The following is a 16,079-nucleotide window of genomic DNA, read 5'->3' as shown; positions in this document are numbered from 1 at the left end:
ACATGGAGCACACTCTGCTCCATGCTGGGAACTGTAGTACCTGTATTAATAGACAGATCGCAGCGGTTACACTCGCTGCCATATGTCTATTAATGCAGGTACTACAGCTCCCAGCATGGAGCAGAGTGTGCTCCATGTTGGGAGTATTAGTACCTGCAGTAAGGGACAGATCCCAGGGATGTCACTCCTCCTGACACCCGCTGCGATCGTCCTTATGTGAATGTCGGGATCAGCTGTTCTCAGGGCTACAGAGCCGGGAGAACAGCTGACGCTGAGCCGTAGGTATACATCGTATATCTACTGCCCAGCAAGAACTTACAGTGAGCCTGCAATGTGTATACAGTATACACATTGCTGGCTCACTTAACCCCTTGCTGAGCTGTGCGCTATGCGCAAGCCCAGCAAGGGAAGAGTTAACTTACACTGCTGGACAGTGTAGGTTAACCCTTTGTGCGGTATACACTTTATACAGCTATCTATAGATAGCTGTATACAGTGTATACAGAAGACGAAGTCCAGCTTACTTCCCTCGAGTCCCGGGCCGGGTTCGTGTAGCTCCGCCCCCTAGTGGTGACGTCATTAGGGGGCGGAGCTACAGAAGGGAACAAGGCTAGTTTATCTGAAGCTCTGTTCACATTGTACGTTTTGTATAATGTGAACAGACCCTTCTGGCAGTGTCTACCCAGACAGGGAGACTCCAGCTGTTGCTAAACTACAACTCCCAGCATGCCCAGACAGCCAAAGGCTGTCTGGGCATGCTGGGAGTTATAGTTTTGCACCAATTGGTGGCTCCCTGTTTGGGTAGACATTGCATCATGGGTGCTCTCCCCAGCGGACAGCGCCAAAAATGTCATAACCAATTTTTTGTGTTTTTTTCTTCTCGTTTCAGATCCGTGTATGCAGAGGATTACTGCGGATTCGATGGATTACGGCGGATTATTTATTTTTTCCTTTAATAAAATGGTTAACGAGGGCTGTGGGGGAGTGTTTTTTTAAATAAAATAATTTTTCCAATGTGTTGTGTTTTTTTTTTTTATTGAATTTTCAAGGTTAGTAGTGGACGCTGTCTTATTGACGGAATCCATTACTAGGCCAGGGCTTAGTGCTAGCCCCAAAAACAGCTAGCGCTAACCCCCAATTATTACCCCGGTACCCACCGCCACAGGGGTGCCGGGAAGAGCCGGTACCAACAGGCCCGGAGCGTCAAAAATGGCGCTCCTGGACCTAGGCGGTAACAGGCTGGCGTTATTTAGGCTGGGGAGGGCCAGTAACAATGGTCCTCGCCCACCCTGGTAACGTCAGGCTGTTGCTGTTTGGTTGGTATTGTGCTGAGAATGAAAATACGGGGAACCCTATGCGTTTTTTTTTTTTAATTTAAATAAAAAAATTAAAAAAAAACGCATAGGGTTCCCTGTATTTTCATTCTCAGCCAGATACCAACCAAACAGCAACAGCCTGACGTTACCAGGGTGGGCGAGGACCATTGTTACTGGCCCTCCCCAGCCTAAATAACGCCAGCCTGTTACCGCCTAGGTCCAGGAGCGCCATTTTTGACGCTCCGGGCCTGTTGGTACCGGCTCTTCCCGGCACCCCTGTGGCGGTGGGTACCGGGGTAATAATTGGGGGTTAGCGCTAGCTGTTTTTGGGGCTAGCACTAAGCCCTGGCCTAGTAATGGATTCCGTCAATAAGACAGCGTCCACTACTAACCTTGAAAATTCAATAAAAAAAAAAAACACAACACATTGGAAAAATTATTTTATTTAAAAAAACACTCCCCCACAGCCCTCGTTAACCATTTTATTAAAGGAAAAAATAAATAATCCGCCGTAATCCATCGAATCCGCAGTAATCCTCTGCATACACGGATCTGAAACGAGAAGAAAAAAACACAAAAAATTGGTTATGACATTTTTGGCGCTGTCCGCTGGGGAGAGCACCCATGATGCAATGTCTACCCAAACAGGGAGCCACCAATTGGTGCAAAACTATAACTCCCAGCATGCCCAGACAGCCTTTGGCTGTCTGGGCATGCTGGGAGTTGTAGTTTAGCAACAGCTGGAGTCTCCCTGTCTGGGTAGACACTGCCAGAAGGGTCTGTTCACATTATACATAACGTACAATGTGAACAGAGCTTCAGATTAATTAGCCTTGTTCCCTTCTGTAGCTCCGCCCCCTAATGACGTCATCACTAGGGGGCGGAGCTACACGAACCCCGCCCGGGACTCGAGGGAAGTAAGCTGGACTTCGTCTTCTGTATACACTGTATACAGCTATCTATAGATAGCTGTATATAGTGTATACCGCCCAAAGGGTTAACCTACACTGTCCAGCAGTGTAAGTTAACTCTTCCCTTGCTGGGCTTGCGCATAGCGCACAGCTCAGCAAGGGGTTAAGTGAGCCAGCAATGTGTATACTGTATACACATTGCAAGCTCACTGTAAGTTCTTGCTGGGCAGTAGATATACGATGTATACCTACAGCTCAGCGTCAGCTGTTCTCCCGGCTCTGTAGCCCTGAGAACAGCTGATCCCGACATTCACATAAGGACGATCGCAGCGGGTGTCAGGAGGAGTGACATCCCTGGGATCTGTCCCTTACTGCAGGTACTAATACTCCCAACATGGAGCACACTCTGCTCCATGCTGGGAGCTGTAGTACCTGCATTAATAGACATATGGCAGCGAGTGTAACCGCTGCGATCTGTCTATTAATACAGGTACTACAGTTCCCAGCATGGAGCAGAGTGTGCTCCATGTTGGGAGTATTAGTACTTGTAGTAAAGGAAAGATCACTGCAGGCATCACTCCTGACACCCGCTGTGATCCTCCAGTATAATGTATGAAAGCGGCGGCTGCTCTTCTATGGTCCCCTGCAGGGCCGTATATATACACATATTCCTATTTCTCACAGAGAGCTGTGATTGGCTGGAACCATCTGGCCAATCACAGCTCTGCGGGAAATATGAATATGTGTACATATACGTGAGTGCAGGGGACCATAGAAGAGCAGCCGGCGCATCTATACATTATACAAGAGGATCGCAAGGGACCCCTGCAATCTGTCAATTAGTACAGGTAACTACTACTCCCATCATGGAAGAGTGTGTTCCATGCTGGGAGTAGTAGTACTACCTAAAAAATGTTTTAAAAAAAAGTGAAAAACACGCACACACTACATTTTCATTATTGTCGGCTACATTTTTAGTGCTTTACCCGCTCACATAAATTGATCCCTGTTTAAAAATGAATAAACATTTCATAATAAAAATGATACATTTAATTAGATACAATTTTTTCCATCACCACTGTATCTTTTTTATTATGATTTTTTTATGATACCCTACGAAATTTTTATAAAAAAGGTATCTCCATAATTTTTTAGGATCGCTAAAGTCCAAAAAAGAATAAAAAGATTTACCGAATGTACCCGAATACGAATGTATCCGAAAAATGAACTATCTATATCCTTATTATATTTGTTATCAGAATGAATTCTTCACGTTCGTTTACAGATAACGAATGCATTCGTTATTTACAGCATTATGGTCGGGAAATAACGAATGTATTCGTTACTTTGCTATTCGTATTATCGTGGCTATTCGGGAATGTTCAAAATATGTTTTCGTGCATTCGGATCGGTCCGAATGCACGAAAACGGTAAAATTCGTTAATTTAGACATTCGTGCCGAACCGAATTGCACATGTCTAACAAATACTACTATCGCTACACAGCTACACATCACCTTATATACTGTATACTGTACTACTATATCTGCAGCTACAACTCCTACACAGCTACAAATAACCTTATATACTGTATACTACCATATCTACAAATACTACTACCGCTAAATAGCTACACATCACCTTATATACTGTACTACCATATCTACAAATACTACTACCGCTACATAGCTACACATCACCTTATATACTGTATACTGTACTACCATATCTACAAATACTACTAACGCAACAGTTACACATCACCTTATATACTGTATACTGTACTACCATATCTACAAATACTACTACCGCTAAATAGCTACACATCACCTTATATACTGTACTACCATATCTACAAATACTACTACCGCTACATAGCTACACATCACCTTATATACTGCATATTGTACTACCATATCTACAAATACTACTACCGCTACATAGCTACACATCACCTTCTATACTGTATATTGTACTACCATATCTACAAATACTACTATCGCTACACAGCTACACATCACCTTATATACTGTATACTGTACTACTATATCTGCAGCTACAACTCCTACACAGCTACAAATAACCTTATATACTGTATACTACCATATCTACAAATACTACTACCGCTAAATAGCTACACATCACCTTATATACTGTACTACCATATCTACAAATACTACTGCCGCTACATACAGAAATTCAGAGTGGATACAGCACCAAATAGCTGAGGACTCAGGCTGGTAGATGGAGCAAGACTTTATTTGCCATCCATGTGCAACGTTTCGGCAATAAACTGCCTTTTTCATGCTTGAAAAAGGCAGTTTATTGCCGAAACGTTGCACATGGATGGCAAATAAAGTCTTGCTCCATCTACCAGCCTGAGTCCTCAGCTATTTGGTGCTGTATCCACTCTGAATTTCTGTATGCCTTTCCGGGTTGGCATTCCCGGATGATCACCTGCACATGCTGATTTGATCGGTGCTGTCCCTCCTCTTCATCCACTGCCGCTACATAGCTACACATCACCTTATATACTGTATACTGTACTACCATATCTACAAATACTCCTAACGCAACAGTTACACATCACCTTTTATACTGTATAGTGTACTACCATATCTACAAATACTACTACCGCTACAGTTACACATCACCTTATATACTGTATACTGTACTACCATATCTACAAATACTACTACCGCTAAATAGCTACACATCACCTTATATACTGTACTATCATATCTACAAATACTACTACCGCTACATAGCTACACATCACCTTATATACTGTATATTGTACTACCATATCTACAAATACTACTACCGCTACATAGCTACACATCACCTTCTATACTGTATATTGTACTACCATATCTACAAATACTACTACCGCTACATAGCTACACATCACCTTATAAACTGTATAGTGTACTACCATATCTACAAATACTACTACCGCTACACATCACCTTATACTGTACTACCATATCTACAAATACTACTACCGCTACATAGCTACACATCACCTTATATACTGTATACTGTACTACTATATCTGCAGCTACAACTCCTACACAGCTACAAATAACCTTATATACTGTATACTACCATATCTACAAATACTACTACCGCTAAATAGCTACACATCACCTTATATACTGTACTACCATATCTACAAATACTACTACCGCTACATAGCTACACATCACCTTATATACTGTATACTGTACTACCATATCTACAAATACTACTAACGCAACAGTTACACATCACCTTTTATACTGTATAGTGTACTACCATATCTACAAATACTACTACCGCTACAGTTACACATCACCTTATATACTGTATACTGTACTACCATATCTACAAATACTACTACCGCTAAATAGCTACACATCACCTTATATACTGTACTACCATATCTACAAATACTACTACCGCTACATAGCTACACATCACCTTATATACTGCATATTGTACTACCATATCTACAAATACTACTACCGCTACATAGCTACACATCACCTTCTATACTGTATATTGTACTACCATATCTACAAATACTACTATCGCTACACAGCTACACATCACCTTATATACTGTATACTGTACTACTATATCTGCAGCTACAACTCCTACACAGCTACAAATAACCTTATATACTGTATACTACCATATCTACAAATACTACTACCGCTAAATAGCTACACATCACCTTATATACTGTACTACCATATCTACAAATACTACTGCCGCTACATAGCTACACATCACCTTATATACTGTATACTGTACTACCATATCTACAAATACTCCTAACGCAACAGTTACACATCACCTTTTATACTGTATAGTGTACTACCATATCTACAAATACTACTACCGCTACAGTTACACATCACCTTATATACTGTATACTGTACTACCATATCTACAAATACTACTACCGCTAAATAGCTACACATCACCTTATATACTGTACTACCATATCTACAAATACTACTACCGCTACATAGCTACACATCACCTTATATACTGTATATTGTACTACCATATCTACAAATACTACTACCGCTACATAGCTACACATCACCTTCTATACTGTATTATTGTACTACCATATTTACAAATACTACTACCGCTACATAGCTACACATCACCTTATAAACTGTATAGTGTACTACCATATCTACAAATACTACTACCGCTACACATCACCTTATACTGTACTGCCATATCTACAAATACTACTATCGCTACACAGCTACACATCACCTTATATACTGTATACTGTACTACTATATCTGCAGCTACAACTCCTACACAGCTACAAATAACCTTATATACTGTATACTACCATATCTACAAATACTACTCCCGCTAAATAGCTACACATCACCTTATATACTGTACTACCATATGTACAAATACTACTACCGCTACATAGTTACACATCACCTTATATACTGTTTACTGTACTACCATATCTACAAATACTACTAACGCAACAGTTACACATCACCTTTTATACTGTATAGTGTACTACCATATCTACAAATACTACTACCGCTACAGTTACACATCACCTTATATACTGTATACTGTACTACCATATCTACAAATACTACTACCGCTAAATAGCTACACATCACCTTATATACTGTACTACCATATCTACAAATACTACTACCGCTACATAGCTACACATCACCTTATATACTGTATATTGTACTACCATATCTACAAATACTACTACCGCTACATAGCTACACATCACCTTCTATACTGTATATTGTACTACCATATCTACAAATACTACTACCGCTACATAGCTACACATCACCTTATAAACTGTATAGTGTACTACCATATCTACAAATACTACTACCGCTACACATCACCTTATACTGTACTGCCATATCTACAAATACTACTATCGCTACACAGCTACACATCACCTTATATACTGTATACTGTACTACTATATCTGCAGCTACAACTCCTACACAGCTACATATAACCTTATATACTGTATACTGTACTACCATATCTACAAATACTACTACCGCTAAATAGCTACACATCACCTTATATACTGTACTACCATATCTACAAATACTACTACCGCTACACATCACCTTATATACTGTATACTGTGCTACCATATCTACAAATAATACTATCCATACACAGCTAAGCATCACTTTATATACTAAATACTGTACTACCATATCTACAAATGCTATCGCTACACATCACCTTATATACTGTATACTTAACTACCATATCTACAAATACAAATATTACTACCCCTACATAGCTACCCATCATCTTCTATACTTTACTGCTGCCATATCTGCAGCTACTACCCCTGTATAGCTACCGCTCAACTTCTATACTGTATACATTACTGCCACCATATCTGCAGATACTATCACCCCTACATAGCTACACATCATCTTCTATACTGTATACTGTACTACCATGTCTACAAATACTACTACTGCTACACAGCTACACATCACCTTATACTGTATACTGTACTACCATATCTACAAATACTACTACCGCTACACAGCTACACATCACCTTATATACTGTACTACTATATCTGCAGCTACAACTCTTACACAGATACAAATCACCTTATATACTGTATACTACCATATCTACAAATACTACTACCGCTAAATAGCTACACATCACCTTATATACTGTACTACCATATCTACAAATACTACTACCGCTAAATAGCTACACATCACCTTATATACTGTATACTTTACTACCATATCTACAAATACTACTACCGCTACACATCACCTTATATACTGTATACTGTACTACCATATCTACAAATAATACTATCCATACATAGCTACGCATCAGTTTATATACTAAATACTGTACTATCATATCTACAAATGCTATTGCTACACGTCACCTTATATACTGTATACTTAACTACCATATCTACAAATACAAATATTACTACCCCTACATAGCTACCCATCATCTTCTATACTGTACTGCTGCCATATCTGCAGCTACTACCCCTGTATAGCTACCCCTCAACTTCTATACTGTATACATTACTGCCACCATATCTGCAGATACTATCACCCCTACATAGCTACCCATCATCTTCTATGCTGTATACTGTACTGCTGCCATATCTGCAGATACTACTACAGAAAGACTCATTGCCAAGGAGAGTAAAACTAACTCCAAAATGTTCTTTAGCTATATAAATAGTAAAAAGGTTAAAAATGAAAATGTTGGCCCTTTAAAAAGTGATGAGGATGAAATTGTAGACGGGGATCAGGAAAAGGCAATTCACAGAGGAAAATGAAATGCCAGGTGAAATACAGCGAGATAAGGAAAACTCCCCAGTACAGGTAACCTGTCTAACCCAGGAAGAAGCACAGTGCCGCCTACAAAAAATCTAAATAGACAAATCACCAGGTCCAGATGGCATTCACCCCTGTGTTCTAAGGAAGTTAAAGGGGTACTCCGGTGGAAAACTTTTTTTTTTTTTAATCAACTGGTGCCAGAAAGTTAAACAGATTTGTAAATTACTTCTATTAATAAAATCTTAATCTTTCCAGTACTTATTATCTGCTGAATACTACAGAAGAAATTATTTTCTTTATTGGAACACAGAGCTCTCTGCTTAATCATGAGCACAGTGCTCTCTGCTGACATCTCTCCATTTTAGGAACTGTCCAGAGCAGCATATGTGTGCTATGGGGATTTTCTCCTTCTCTGGACAGTTCTTAACCTCTTAAGGACCCAGGTCGTATGGGTACGTCCTGGGTCCCGGTCATGCGATATAACACGGGGTCACACGGTGACCCCGCATCAAATCGCGGCAGGCCCGGCGTCATAGTGAAGCCGGGACCCGCCTCTAATAGCGCGCTAAAAACGGAAGTGAAAGTTTCCGGTTAGCTCAGGGAGCTGTTCGGGATCGCTGCGGTATAATCGCGGCATCCCGAACAGCTGTAGCACAGGAGGAGGTCTTCTTACCTTCTCCTGTGCTGTCCGATCGCCGAATGAATGCTTCAAGCCTGAGATCCTGGCTTGAGCATTTAATCGCCGAAAACACTGATTGATCCATTCCTATGGAGATGGATCATTCAGTGTAAAAGATCAGTAAATGCAATGTTATAGCCCCCCCTATAGGACCTATAATATTGCATAAAAAAGTGTAAAAAAAAATCATTAACCCTTTCAATTATCCCTTCCCCTAATAAAAGTTTGAATCACCCGGCATTTCCAAGCATAAAAAAAAACACAGTGTAAATAATAATAAAAATAAACATATGTGGTATCTCTGCGTGCGGAAATGTCCGAATTAAAAAAAATACCGCTTTTTAAACCGCTCGTTCAATGGCATACGCGCAAAAAAATTCCAAAGTCCAAAATAGCGCATTTTTGATCACTTTTTATACCACAAAAAAGTGAATAAAAAGTTAGGAAAAAGTCTGATCAGAACAAAAATGGTACCGCTAAAAACCTCAGATCACGGCGCAAAACAATGAGCCCTCATAGCGCCCTGAACACAGAAAAATAGAAAAGTTATAGGGGTCAGAAGATGACCATTTTAAACGCATACATTTTCCTGCATGTATTCATGATTTTTTTCTGAAGTGATACAAAATCAAACCTATAGAGGTTGGGTATCATTTTAACCTTATGGACCTACAGAATAAAGATAAGGTATCATTTTTGCCGAAAAATGTACTGCGTAAAAACGGAAGCCCCCAAAACTTACAAAATAGTGTTTTTTCATCAATTTTGTCGCACATTGATTTTTTTTCCCGTTTCACCGTCGATTTTTGGGTAAAATGACTAATGTCATTACAAAGTAGAATTAGTGATGCAAAAAATAAGCCATCATATAGAATTTTAGGTGAAGAGTTATGATTTTTGAAAGTTAAGGAGGAAAAATTGAAAATGAAAAAACGGAAAAAGCCCGGGTCCTTAAGGGGTTAAAATGGACAAAGATATCAGCAGAGAGCACTGTGCTTGTGATGTCAGCAGAGAGCTCTGTGTCCCAAAAAGAAAAGAATGTCTTCTGTAGTATTCAGCAGCTAATAAGTACTTGAAGGATTAAGATTTTTTAAGAGAAGTAATTTACAAATCTGTTTAACTTTCTGGCACCAGTTGATTTAAAAAAAAAAAGTTTTCCACCGGAGTACCCCTTAAAGTAATATAATAGACAGACCCCTATTTTTAATATTCAGGGACTCTATAGTAACAGGGACTGTTCCCCAGGACTGGCGCATAGCAATTGTGGTGCCAATATTTAACCCCATAAGGACGCAGCCCATTTGGGCCTTAAGGACGCAGAAAATTTTATTTTTACGTTTTCATTTTTTCCTCCTCACCTTCAAAAAATCATAACTCTTTTATATTTTCTTCCACAGACTAGTATGAGGGCTTGTTTTTTGCGCAACCAGTTGTCCGTTGTAATGCCATCACTCACTTTACCATAAAATGTATGGCACAACCAAAAAAATACTATTTGTGTGGGGAAATTGAAAAGAAAACCGCAATTTTGCTAATTTTGGAAGGTTTCGTTTTCACGCCGTACAATTTATGGTAAAAGTGACATTTCTTCTTTATTCTTTGGGTCAATAAGATTAAAATGATACCCGTGATAACATACTTTTCTATTACTGTTGCGCTTAAAAAACCCCACAAACTTTTTACTCAAATTAGTACGTTTAAGATCCCCCTATTTTGAAGACCTATAACTTTTTCATTTTTCTGTATAAGCGGCGGTATGAGGGCTCATTTTTTGCACCGTGATCTGTACTTTTTATTGATACCATACTTGCTTATATAAAACTTTTAATACATTTTTTATAAATTTTTTGGGGAATAAAATGTTATGAAAAAGCAGCTATTTTGGACTTTTTTTTTTACGTTAACGCTGTTCACCGTACGGTATCATTAACATTTTATTTTAATAGTTCAGATATTTACGCATGCAGCGATACCAAATATGTATATAAAATATTTTTTAACACTTTTTGGGGGGAAATAGGGAAAATTTACGTTTTTATTGGGGGAGGGGGGTTTTCACATTTTTTTAACTTTATTTTTTCACTTTTTTTCACTTTTATTTTAATAGTCCCCATAGGGGACTATTTAAAGCAATCATTTGATTGCTATTCCTGTTCAGATGTATGTATAGGACATAGCACTGATCAGGGATATCGGTCATCTTCTGCTCTGGTCTGTGGGAAGGCAGATCAGAGCAGAAGACTCCCGGAAGACAGCGGAGGCCGGTGAGGGGACCTCCGGCTGCCGTGCTGGATGATCGGATCGCCGCGGCAGCGCTGCGGGCGATCCGATCATCCAATTAAGTGACCGCGATGCTGCAGATGCCGTGATCGGTATTGATCACGGCATCTGAGGGGTTAATGGTGGACATCCGCGGGATCGCAGATGTCCGCCATTACCGGCGGGTCCCTGGCTGCGATCAACAGCCGGGACCTGCCGCGCATGATCCGGACATCGCTCCGATGCCCGCGGTTATGCTTAGGACATTAAGTACCGCATCACCAGGACGTACATTTACATCCTTTGTCATTAAGGGGTTAAAAAGGGGTCAAAAGGTGACCCCGTGAATTTTAGGCCTGAAAGTTTAACCTCCATTCTATGTAAATTGTTTGAGGGTTTTCTAAGAGATGCTATTTTGGAGTATCTTGATAAAAATAAATGTATGACCCCGTATCAGCATGGCTTTATGAGGGATCAGTCCTGTCAAACTAACCTGATCAGCTTTTATGAGGAGGTGAGCTCCAGACTGGACCAGGGGGAATCGCTGGATGTTGCATATCGATTTTTCCAAAGCATTTGATATGGTGCCACATGAAAGGTTGGTGCATAAAATGAGAATGCTTGGGCTGGGGAAGAATGTGTGTAAGTATCTAAGTAACTGGCTCAGTGATAGGAAACAGGGTGGTTATTAATAGTACTTATTCTGATTGGGTGACTGTTACTAGGGGGGTACCACAGGGGTCAGTTTTGGGTCCTATTCGATTTTAATATATTTATTAATTACCTTAGTGAAGTAGCAATCTTCACAGATGATACTAAACTCTGTTAAGTGATTAACACAATAGAGGACAGTGCACCGTTACAAATGAATCTGGATAGGTTGGCGACTTGGGCTGGAAAGTGGCAGATGAGGATCAACACTGATAAATGTAAGGTAATGTTATGGATATATGTAAAATGAAGATAATTCTTCTAAAATGGAGATTACATCCTGTATTACACCCTGTGTGACCATCCTCTTTTGGCACAGAGAGTATATGATGCAATGCTTACGTAAAGTAGTCTACTAACCAATTAGAATGCTTAAACAATGTGCTACGCTCTACTGAAGGATATATCTTGTGTGTGTACACTATACAATAAATCAGAGAACTGCTTTGACCCAATGAGAGAGTCAGCGTATGTTTTCTCCGTGCTCGTATTTATCTAATTTGGCTTAGGACATCAACGCATCCAAAACAGTTGGCGCCCAACGTGGGGCTCGAGGTGGTCACCCCTGACCAAGCATCCCCGCACGCCGGAGGACAGGATAACCTTTCAACAGACACTGAGACTGCAGCCTGTAAATCAGAGTAAGAAAATCAGTAATCTTACCTCTGATAGTGTCCCGTTGTTAAGGTTAGTCTGGTGTGGGAGGCACGGCCAGCAGAGTGCATCTTCGAGGGGCTAGAGTAAGAACCCCAGTCTGAGAGCAGGTTGATCTTCTGTGAATTTTGTCTTATATCTTACTACTATGTGATATTGAAACTTCTGTGATGTGAGGCGCTTCTTATATTCCTGTATTGAAGTCAGCCCGGTGTCTGATTCAAGGACAGATGAGGGAGGAGAAGACAGCAGCAGTAGAGATAGGCAGGTGTCTAGAAATCACAGTTACAATACACATAGGGAGCTGAGAGAGAAGTCGCCAGTAGGTACAAGAAATGGGCAATAAATTAAATGTGCCGAAGGGATATTGCACTCCCGTGCAGTAGGTGGCAAACAAGCATGGAAAAAGGCTTGTGAATCAGATTCCAAAGTTGGAAAAGTGTTTTGAAATAACTAAGGGAGGCATACTCAATTTAGTGACGTGGCAGAGTCTCCTAGATAAGCGAGGCAAACTAAAAGATGATGATTTATTAGACACGGTCCGTGTGTGGCAACAAATTTATGATGAAGTATGTAAACATTATTTCTGTAAGTAACAGTTCATATAAGAATACCTCCTATCAAATAAATGCACCAGACGTGAAAATATAAATAAAATAACAAGCTTTATTAAACATAGATAATAATAAAATAAAAAACATAAATATTGAGAATCAGCAATAGCCAGAAAAATGTGTAATGATCTAATAAAGACTATTCTCTTAAAGGTTTGCCATTACCAGTTAAACATATACTGCAGAACAGCACTGCGACATAAGGCACACATAGAAAAGGCAAACAAAAAATAAATGATAATAAGAGAAGAGAGAGAAAACGTGTACAGGTGATCTATTGGTGCACTGTGGGAGCCTGAGAAACCTAGAGAAAAAGGTGTGTTGATATGAGACCTGAAAAGATTAACAAGTACATCAACAACAACATCACTGCACTAGGATAATACACCAGCCCTCGGAAGGGAAAAGAGGATAAACACGCTGCCACAGTGCATCCAGAGTCACCACGTTATACTCACATCTGAGATCACACACAACCCCTACGCCGTTTCGCTACCCGCTTCGTCCCTGTGCGAATTTTCGCTTATGCTATTTTTTGTATATGCAAATTTTCGCATATGTTAATTTTCGCACACGCGAATATTCACATATGCGAAAATAAAACGAGAATATTACGATTATGCGAATATTCGCGAATATGACGAATATTCGTCCATATATTCGCGAATATTCGCGAATTCGAATATGGCCTATGCCGCTCAACACTAATCACTATCCCCCCACTACCCTCTCCCTTTGTTATATTCATGTGAGTATGCTTTAATAAAAGAAGAACATACCAGCTGAATGGTGAGTTGCCGATTTCTTTCTCTTCTCTTGGATTATTTCTGTAAGATAGAGTTGGGGCACGGGCAGTCACAGCCCTATAATGTCGCCGGCAAAGAAGAGGGGGATGGGTGTGTAGTGTACCTGATCAACAGAATTCCTCCCTCCGAGAGACTTGTTTCTTCTGTGGAGCTTCATGCTCACACTGCCACACTATTATGAGTACTGTCCCTGGCATGGACAGCGCCCCAGGCTGGTCCCCTTAATGATGAAGAATGTAAACATTATTTCTGTAAGATAGAGTTGGGGCACGGGCAGCCACAGCTCTATAATGATGCCGGCAAAGAAGAGGGGGATGGGTGTGTAGTGTACCTAATCAATAGTGTTGAGCGGCATAGGCCATATTCGAATTCGCGAATATTCGCGAATATATGGACGAATATTCGTCATATATTCGCGCATATTCGCATATTCGTAATATTCTCGTTTTATTTGCGCATATGCGAAAATTCGCTTATGTGAAAATTTACATATGCGGAAATTAGCATATACAAAAATTAGCATAAGCAAAAATTCGCAAATGCGAAAATTAGCATATGCAAATTTTCACATATGCGAAAATTCACATACCAGTATCACACAGTAGTATTAGAGCCTTCTTTACACCACACAAGCTGGAAGCAGAGAGGGATGATCACTGTGATGTGTACTGTGAAAAAAAAAAAAAAAAAAACGAATATTCTAATTACGAATATATAGTGCTATATTCGCGAATATTCGCAAATTCGCGAATATGCGATATTCGCGAATTCGCGAATATGCGATATTCGCGAATAAAATTCGAATTGCGAATATTCGCGAGCAACACTACTTATCAACAGAATCCCTCCCTCCGAGAGACTTGTTTCTTCTGTGGAGCTTCATGCTCACACTGCCACACTATCATGAGTACTGTCCCTGGCATGGCCAGCGCCCCAGGCTGGCCCCCTAATCTCCCTTGGGCCAACCCCCCCCCCCTGCCCCCCATCAATCCAATCTTTCTCTACCCTGTAATAAATCCTGACCACTTGCCGCCCTGAACGGAGAATGCTAGATATGCAAGCCCTGGTTCAGACAGCAAAGGGATTGGAAGTCTCCACTAAGAAGCCAAAGATGGCTGTGCTGGCAGTCATGACTGAAAGTCCTGAGGATCCGCCCCAGGCAGACGCTGTTATGGGTGTGGCAAACCTGGCCACATAAAGGGGAACTGCTCCAGTCGTCACCTATGGTCCGCCCACAAAGCTGAGCAGGATGAGTCCAACAAACAGAGACCTCCATCCACAACAGCATAGGAAGCCGGCGAGCCAGTGACAGGAAGGGAAACTGTGTGTATGGCCCTAAAAACTCCTTCTTCTCATTCCCTTCCTGGTCAACACTGGTGCAGCCAGCAGCATTCTATGTTATCTGGCCATACCTCCCTCCTGGCTTATTGATATGCAGCTTCCTTGTACAGGGCTTGAGTGGGCTGTTCAGCACAACTCTATTACACACCCTCTCCCGGTTACATCGCTGTAGCTTCTCCTACCCTCTAGTACTCTACCAAAGTTTGGAATCAGCCGCACCTGTCCTTTCAACCTACTGGGTACTGATCTCTTGGAGAAAGTCTGGGCTAACATACAATTCCAAGAAGATGGCTCTGTCAGCTCAATAATGGACCCAGAGGAAACCTGCCTTCTCATGGCCATCTCCTCAGATCCTGCTATCACATCCTTGCTCCAACATCTCAACTGTTCCAGCCCATCTGTAGACCACCGGTCCACATGACATTGGCCACAT

This window comes from Hyla sarda, chromosome 2 (genome assembly GCF_029499605.1).
Source record: "Hyla sarda isolate aHylSar1 chromosome 2, aHylSar1.hap1, whole genome shotgun sequence".
NCBI lineage: Eukaryota > Metazoa > Chordata > Amphibia > Anura > Hylidae > Hyla > Hyla sarda.
Note: the sequence above shows the minus strand (reverse complement) of the source record.